The 7595-nt window shown below is 40.9% G+C and overlaps 1 long non-coding RNA gene across 1 annotated transcript; it reads left to right on the forward strand.

The window, feature by feature from the left end:
* Nucleotides 1–5226: 5226 nt before the first annotated feature.
* Nucleotides 5227–7280, forward strand: LOC147982581 (uncharacterized). Its single transcript, XR_015617866.1, has 3 exons — nucleotides 5227–5678; nucleotides 5752–5840; nucleotides 5924–7280. It is a non-coding gene; the product is annotated as an uncharacterized LOC147982581 (long non-coding RNA).
* The last annotated feature ends 315 nt before the right edge of the window (nucleotides 7281–7595 follow it).

A 7595-nucleotide genomic window follows, 5' to 3' on the forward strand; every position in this document is an offset into this window, starting at 1 on the left:
GAGGTCAAGAAGCTCCCAACGAGAATGTATGAATTGCATCAATGGTACATGGACATTACCAAGATTTCCAATCGAGTCCCTCATGGTGAATGTCAAGAAGGATCATTACTACCATGAGAAAGCTATGTCCGTTGAGTATTCAGAACTATTTCAGCTATACAATCAAGACGCACTCGACAAATCTATCGTCAGTTGCTATTGTCTGTAAGTGATTTCTTTCTGTAATTTAAGTCTCAAGCTAGCTGTAGTGATCATTTTGATCAATCATTACCTGTAATTATCCTCACTATATTCTTTTCTATGGTATTATGCAAGATGAAGATTTATGAAATGAAAAAAGGTGGACGCTATGGCATTGGGTTCGTTGACCCAAATACCATTAATGAATACACATGGAAATTAGATCCATATTACAAAAAAAGTGTAGAGGAAAGTATGCTAGAGTTCTTCAAGTGCCTCAAATACAATGAAGATATAGTACTTCCTTACAACTTCGAGTGAGTCACACTGTCTTGTACTACAAATTATGTGTTTGCCTACTAGCTAGCTACATGTTTTTGCTTACATATGCCCGCTTAATTAAGACATGCAAACGTGTGGCATGCAGATTTCACTGGATCTTATTAATCATTAAAGTTGATGAAGGAACAGTTGAAGTACTAGACTCACTACTTAAGAAACCAACTGACTACACCATCGTGAAGGGGATAGTCAACAGGTAATTTCAATCATTATTAAATATATCTCAGCCTATTTAATTAGTTCGTCATTTCCTGATAACAACTATTTAACAACCCATTTATTCATTTTCTTTGTCGGCGGGCAGGGCTTGGGCAAAGTTCATCAGGGCCACTCCAGGACCATGGAAACAAAATCTGAAATGGTATCGACCCCAGGTAAGTAATTAAGTAGTACTAGCTAGCTGCCATCTCTTTAATTATCATGCTTGAGTAATTATTATCTGATCAAATTCCATTCTCGTAAAGGCCCTGAAGCAGGCGCCGGGGAATAATCTGTGTGCAAATACGTTTGCGAGAACATTCGCATGATGGCATCCGAAAGGAGAAGATCTCAAAGATAGGACTGGGTACGTTTGTCAGAACACCATTCACATTTTTTACAACATTATCGATATCTAGTCACACAACTAATACACATGCATATTGATCTCCTTCTTAACAGTTCAAAGAGGTGCGGGAGAAGCTCCTACCAGAGGACCGCATAGAAGCAATTCAAGAGGAAATAGCGGGATTTTTGCTCGAACAGGTCATAGATCCCAAAGGAGAATACTATTACCCGCTACCGCCCCCATGAACCACTTCCAATTGTTATCGTGCTCCGAAGGCACCAATTAGGCTAATGCCATTGGCCCCGAAGGCACCAATTAGGAGAAATTGTAGATAGCTAGCTAATTGTTATGATCGGTTGTACTAGAAATTCTATTTATATATATGCATAACGTGTACAATATGTAGTATTGTAAAATACCAGCAAACGAAAAAGAATTAAATGGAAAACAAAAAATTAAATGAAAAAGAAATCATAAACCCAACCCCCCAACCTTTTAATACCGGTTGGTGTCACAAACCGGTACTAAAGGGCTCCCTGCCCCCGAAGCTGGCTCGTGCCACGTGGTTGCCCTTTAGCACCGGTTCGTGCTGAACCGGTACTAAGGGGGGGCTTTAGTGCCCACACTTTAGTGCCGGTTACCGAACCGGCACTAAAGGGCCTTACGAACTGGACAATCTCTTTCGGAGTATCAGGGTTTTGGACGAGAACTCATCTGTTACACGGGCACTTCAATGTTTTTTAAACTTATTTGAACTCCATTATTTTTTTTGCGTTCAGTATGCAGCATTCAAAGCGACGTCATCAATTTCAAACACGTTCTGACATCATTTGCTATTTTTCAGTCATTTACCGATTTGTTTAGAGAGCTAAATGACCGTGAAATTGAAAATCACTACAAAATGAACTCTGAAAATATTGAAACTTGCCATGTTATCATCATTTCACCCACATAGCATGTGCGAAAGAGTAGAGAGGGTCACGGCAAAAACTGGACGCACTTCGTGTACAAACTGGACAATCTCTTTGGAGTATCAGGTTTCGGACGAGAACTCATCTGTTACACGGGCACTTCAATGTTTTTTAAACTTATTTGAAATCCCAACTTCTTTTGCGTTGATTATGCAGCATTCAAAGCGACGTCATCAATTTCCAACACGTTCTGACATCATTTGCTGTTTTTCAGTCATTTACCGATTTGTTTATAGAGCTAAATGACCGTGAAATTGAAAATCACTACAAAATGAACTCTGAAAATGTTGAAACTTGTCATGTTATCATCATTTCACCCACATAGCATGTGCGAAAGAGTAGAGAGGGTCACGGCAAAAACTGAACGCACTTCGTGTACACACTGGACAATCTCTTTCGGGGTATCAGGGTTTGGGACGAGAACTCATCTGTTACACGAGCACTTCAATATTTTTAAAACTTATTTGAAATCCCGACTTCTTTTGCATTCAGTATGCAGGATTCAAAGCGACGTCATCAATTTCCAACACGTTCTGACATCATTTGCTGTTTTTCAGTCATTTATCGATTTGTTTAGAGAGCTAAATGACCGTGAAATTGAAAATCATTACAAAATGAACTCTGAAAATGTTGAAACTTGGCATGGTATCATCATTTCACCTGCATAGCATGTGCGAAAGAGTAGAGACGGTCACGGCAAAAACTGGACGCACTTCGTGTACAAACTGGACAATCTCTTTCGGAGTATCACGGTTTCGGACGAGAACCCATCTGTTACACGGGCACTTCAATGTTTTTCAAACTTATTTGAAATCCCGACTTCTTTTGCGTTCAGTATGCAGCATTCAAAGTGAGGTCATCAATTTCCAACACGTTCTGACATCATTTGTTGTTTTCAGTCATTTACCGATTTGTTTAGAGAGCTAAATGACCGTGAAATTGAAAATCAGTACAAAATGAAATCTGAAAATGTTGAAACTTGCCATGGTATCATCATTTCACCCGCATAGCTTGTGCGAAAGGGTAGAGAGGGTCACGGCAAAAACTGGACGCACTTCATGTATAAACTGGACAATCTCTTTCGGAGTATCAGGGTTTCGGACGAGAACTCATCTGTTACACGGGCACTTCAATGTTTTTTTAACTTATTTGAAATCCCGACTTCTTTTGCGTTCAATATGCAGTATTCAAAGCGAAATCATCAATTTCCAACATGTTCTGACATCATTTATTGTTTTCAGTCATTTATCGATTTGTTTAGAGAGCTAAATGACGGTGAAATTGAAAATCACTACAAAATGATCTCTGAAAATGTTGAAACTTGGCACGGTATCATCATTTCACCTACAAAGCATGTGCGAAAGAGTAGAGAGGGTCACGGCAAAAACTGGATGGACTTCGTGTGTAAACTGGACAATCTCTTTCGGAGTATCAGGGTTTCGGACGAGAACTCATCTGTTACACGGGCATTTCAATGTTTTTTTAACTTATTTGAAATCCCGACTTCTTTTGCGTTCAGTATGCAGTATTCAAAGCGACATCATTAATTTCCAACATGTTCTGACATCATTTGTTGTTTTCAGTCATTTATCGATTTGTTTAGAGAGCTAAATGACCATGAAATTGAAAATCACTACAAAATGAACTCTGAAAATGTTGAAACTTGGCACGGTATCATCATTTCACCTACATAGCATGTGCGAAAGAGTAGAGAGGGTCACGGCAAAAACTGGATGCACTTCGTGTATAAACTGGACAATCTCTTTCGGAGTATCACGGTTTCGGACGAGAACTCATCTGTTACACGGGCACTTCAATGTTTTTTAAACTTATTTGAAATCCTGACTTCTTTTGCGTTCAGTATGCAGCATTCAAAGCGACGTCATCAATTTCCAACATGTTCTGACATCATTTGCAGTTTTTCAGTCATTTACCGATTTGTTTAGAGAGCTAAATGACTGTGAAATTGAAAATCACTACAAAATGAACTCTGAAAATGTTGAAACTGTCCATGGTATCATCATTTCACCTGCATAGCATGTGCGAAAGAGTAGAGAGGGTCACGGCAAAAACTGGACGCACTTCGTGTACAAACTGGACAATCTCTTTCGGAGTATCACGGTTTCAGACGAGAACTCATCTGTTACACGGGCACTTCAATGTTTTTTAAACTTATTTGAAATCCCGACTTCTTTTGCGTTCATTATGCAGCATTCAAAGCGACGTCATCAATTTACAACACGTTTTGACATCATTTGCTGTTTTCAGTCATTTACCGATTTATTTAGAGAGCTAAATGACCGTGAAATTAAATATCAGTACAAAATGAACTCTGGAAATGTTGAAACTTGCCATGGTATCATCATTTCACCCGCATAGCATGCGCGAAAGAGTAGAGAGGGTCACGGAAAAAACTGGACGCACTAAAAGGCCTTTCTTCAGTACATGCCATTTGCACCATCTGTTAGTCGTGTTTAGTAATTCATCTATTATAGCTAGCTCCATCACCCTCGCCTGGTCTGGACATGTCAAGCAACCCACTATTCAATCTTTCCCAAAATTAACTTGTAACATAATAATCCACAATCAAATAAAAAATCAACTAACTCACCAGTATGTATAGTGATTGGCGCTTTGCCACCAACCATCCTTACAAATTCCCTAAAACCCCATTTAAAACTCTCAATGGTCTCGTCCCTCATTAGCACAACACCGAAAATTATGCTCTGAAAGTGATTGTTCACCCCGACGAACAAACCAAACGGCATGTCGTATAAGTTAGTGCGGTATGTTGTATCAAATGTTATCGCGTCTCCGAAATACCTGTAATGATATATGCCCCTCCTAGTTACCCACATCAATGTCTTCACCCTTGCTTCCCCGTCAACCTGAACATTTAAACATATAAGGTTCCGGGACAACTCGTGCCCACGGAGCTCCCCCGATGTCATGCATTCCCTGCCGTTCGATGCTGGAAAGTACGATCTTTGACTTCGTTCCATGCGTTGGATGTTCACTGGGTGTTTCGCTGCTCGTTTTTACCGCAAGATGACTTTGCATGGCCAATGACCGGTGGGCTCTTGCAGCGCCCGTGCTGGCTGGGCGAACTGATTCGAGGTGCAGGTTCGCCATCTCCCCACCCGCCGCGTGCGCGTCGTGCCGTCTGCGGGAGCGTGGGGCAGGCCTCGCCCAATCCCCTCGCCCGCACCCCTCCCTCCCTCCTCTTCCCTGGTCAGCCGCCATTGGTGGGAAACCCTAGCCCATTCTCCCAATCAACACAGCCGCCACTCCTCTCCCTCCTTCCTCCCTCACCACAGCCGCAACCTAGGGGCTCCGCCGTTCCTTTCTATGAGATCCACCGCCTCCCAAGGTCCTACCTGCCCCAGGTTGCGAGGAAGCTGCGGCAAGAGGAGAGACCTCGGTGCGAGGAAGGTGCGGAGGAGGAGCTCAACCAGGGCATCGTCGGTCGGAGGAGGGAAGCAGAGGATGCAAGCCAGTTGGCGGACCGGCTCGGCTCAGACATGGAGCTGCCGCTGCGGACTACCCGCCGGCCTCCTTCGTCTTCACGTGGGTTTGCTCGCGTGGCAAGTGGTGTTGCGTTGCCGATGACACAGCCAGAATTGCCGTTCGTGACGCCTGTAGGTATTTCTGTATCCCCACATCTCTTTCTTCATGTACTCTTATCTTATTCCACTGCTCTTTGTGGCACAGATGTTCCTGAATTTTTCTTTGTAGTGGTTGGGTGCTGCCATGAAACCTGTAACAGCAGCAAGATGCAGTTCTCAACGAATCGCTTTTAGGTTCTCTCTCTTTACCTGTTTATTTCTTGTCTTTGGTCTTGATTTCCTGATAAACAATTTATCTAAAGACCACAATCTTCCAGATCTGAGAAAGAAGATGAACAGGAGAATCCAATAGAAGAATTTGGTGAAGAACAAGGTGACTAACTCTCTCCTGTGAATGTTCGTCTATGTTTTGTAGAAAATTGGTAGGTGACCTCATATTTGTGTTGCAGGTTACTTGCCTTCTTCTTTCTACCCATCTGTTAAAATTATAGTGCATTTTTTGTGGGACAACACAATGCTCTTTGGAGTCAAGTTTTTTTAAATATATATTCTAATTGTTATACTATTATTTATCAATTAAAGCATGATTGTTGTGTGCTCTACTGAAGATTATCCTGGTGTTATTTTCTTTGTGAGAAAAGAAAGACACGACTTGATGTGCACTTCTTATCATCACATCAAATGGAATAATCGAATAGGGTTATATATCATCATATTTGCATACATAATCTCTTTTATTATAATTTATCGATGTAATTGTTATTAGATGATGAATTTATGTTTGCATTTGTTAGTAACTTTAGGTTTGACCAAACATAACTGCTTTCAATGCTCATCCAACAACATACAGGAAAAGAATACAATCATAAGGCTGATGCTGCTTATCAACATCTTTGTAGTTTGTACACAATAACCTAGAAGGATTTGTAGGTAACCTTTTCAAAGTGAATTTTACATACCTTTGCCAAGCAAGGTTTGACAAGATCTCTATCACCATGGAAACACCATCAGAAGTAAGGATTATATCAGCATCGGAACATAGAGCTGCATCCATATGCTCCACAAGACTTCTTTCGGTATCTTTTCCAATACCCAAGTCAACCACTTTACACTTCTGCTGAATAGCAATAATAAGTAGCACGGCCCATTTAGAATCATAAATCTGAAAATTTAGTTTCAAGCAGAGATGTCATGCATTTTGCTAAATACCGAATGCAAATAAATGCGAAGGACACAAACATTGTGGAATAGTAGAACTTTGACTGTGACAACTAACATGTTCTCAATTGCTTTCTGGGACTCATTTTGTCCGATACAAGTCCACTTGCAATTTTTGGGAGGATACGCAGTTCCTTTGCGTTCACCGCTCGGTCCTGTTCCTGCTTTGCTTACTGCTCCTGCATGGTTCTTCAGGGTTGCGGATGGAAGAGTACGTTATTTCGACGGTCCTCTATTTTTCTGTTGTGTGTGCCTTTAGGTCCATCAGGTATAATTGTGCTTCACCTACCTTCCGTTGTTTTCTGTTGTCTTGGTGTTTTCCCTTTTGTTTAATTCGTTGTTGTGTCGCTCAAGGGCATTTTGATTAGTCCGAATTATGCTTTTGCTTTAGCTAAGATGAATTTATGAATGGTTGCCTTTTTTCTGTTGACTAAGTGTTTGTGTGTAGAGGTTCATCCCCCCCCCCCCCCCCCCCCTTTTCATTGTGCAGCATTTTTTCCCACTTAGTTTACATATGTTTGTTGTTGGTAGTGTACTCTTCCTCATGGATTTTTGGGCGTTCATGTTCTTTCTGTGCTTTAAGAATGTTCAGTTCCAATGGAAAATAGGATGTATCATGGATCCAAAGATGAGAGTATAGTTTATCCATTTTCTTTGTGCTACAGAGTTATTTGCCATGTTCTTATTTTTTAAATGTGGCAATGGACAACTTGTTTCACTACAACTTAAACTTGAAAAATAAAAGAAATGTAATTTTGAAGGAAAATGTAA

Source organism: Triticum urartu, chromosome 3A (assembly GCF_056163025.1).
Source record: "Triticum urartu cultivar PI428250 chromosome 3A, HENAU_Tu73, whole genome shotgun sequence".
Taxonomy (NCBI): domain Eukaryota; kingdom Viridiplantae; phylum Streptophyta; class Magnoliopsida; order Poales; family Poaceae; genus Triticum; species Triticum urartu.